Source organism: Gavialis gangeticus, unplaced genomic scaffold, assembly GCF_001723915.1.
Source record: "Gavialis gangeticus isolate Ggan-Ray unplaced genomic scaffold, GavGan_comp1, whole genome shotgun sequence".
NCBI lineage: Eukaryota > Metazoa > Chordata > Crocodylia > Gavialidae > Gavialis > Gavialis gangeticus.
In genome coordinates, this window is record NW_017728997.1 from 37,664,252 (window position 1) to 37,665,934 (window position 1,683).

A 1,683-nucleotide genomic window follows, 5' to 3' on the forward strand; every position below is an offset into this window, starting at 1 on the left:
GGACGCGGCGGTGACGCGGCACTGCCCCAGCGGAGCGCAGGGGGTGCGGGGCGGGCGCTCCAGCCATGACTCAGCGCCGCCCTCGCCAGTCTGCGGGGCGGCGATGCGGTGCTCCCCGAGCCGCTCCCCCCGCCCGCGCACCTCTTCAGCCTCCGGGGAGCGGCGCCCCGCCTGTCTCCGGTCTCCTTTCCCCGGAGCCGCCGCCGAGCAGCTGCCTGGCGTGTCCCGGCTCCCAGGGGCGAGGGTGGCTGTACCACTTCCAGCCTGGCACCGGCCTGGCTTTTGCTACCGCAGCCTCGTTTGCACGCTCCGGCCCACCAGGCCAGCCGGCAGCGCGGGACAGAGTGGTCGGGGCAGCCTGGGGGTGGCGGATGGAGCAGGAATCACGGGAGGGAGAAGAAAGCAGAGTAGGAGATGGGGAAAGGTATCAGAGGGCACTGAGGAGTCCGCTGGGCCAATTTGTGACCAAAAAGGTTCCCCAAGGGAATGGCAGCCATCCTGAATGAAAGTCCCTTGGCTTCAGCTCTCCCAGAAGAACTGGGCTTACACAGCTGAGCTGGAAGAGGCCTTAAGTGTGTTTACTTCAAATCCCTTCAGAGACAAGATTTGCTGCCCTTTAACCATGCCAGATGCCTATCCAGCCTCTTGGTGAAAACCTCCATGTGAAGGAGATATCACAAGTTCCCCAGGCAGCCTTCTCCACTGTGCTACTGCTCCTACAGTTAGACGTTTCTTTTCCTCAGGTTTGGGAATGGCTGGTACTGTATTGTGAATAACAAATACTGATCAAGTGTGAAGTCACTAATAGGAAACTTAAAACATTCTAACAGGTATCACAAGACTTAGTGTAAAGCCAGGAGAGCATACAAGTCTCCAGTCCATCTCTCCCACCAACCACTCTCATGATACTGCACCACTTCAGTGATAGATGGCTGCCCTTATGACCTTTATGGGAAGAAAATATAGTTAATCCAAGACTTGCATCCTTTCATTCCCAAACATATTTTTGTCCTTTTTGCTTACCTGTGACTTGTGGTTTGTACAATCTTATAAAGGTATTACATCAGGGGCCTACCCATGGTATAGTTGCCTCAAGTGGCCCAGGCAGTCTGTGTGTGTGGCACACCACAGATCTGGGATGAGACAAGGGAGCCCAGTGACAGGGCAGGAAGCAGAAAGCAAGGTGGCAGATGGGGAAGCTGATTGGAGTGACACTTGGGAAGGGTGTGGGGCTAACTTGCGCTATGCCTGCCAAGAAGGTTGGCCCCATACTGTTTACAGTATATTATTTATCGCAGCTGCAAGATCATTTAATGAGATTTCCTGTCCTTTTCGTAGGGGTTTCACAATCATTGGTTGAATAATGCACCAAAGTGTTTTCTGTGAATCGAATGCCCTCAGTACAAAAGATCCCCCAGCATCTCTAACTGCTCCATGACTTGATCTTCCACACCACAATGACAATTCCAGCACCTCAAGCTTATAGTCAAAGGTGATTCCTTAGCATAGTGTTTCCTAAACTTTTGATACCTGGGGCATACTTCTTCTGGATTAAAATTGGCAGCACACTTCACTCTTATACCCAAAAAGTATGTTTATGTATGCCAATATATTTCCCTTGGTAGAGTAATGGAATATGTTTTGAATACATATACACACACATACATACATACACACAGACAT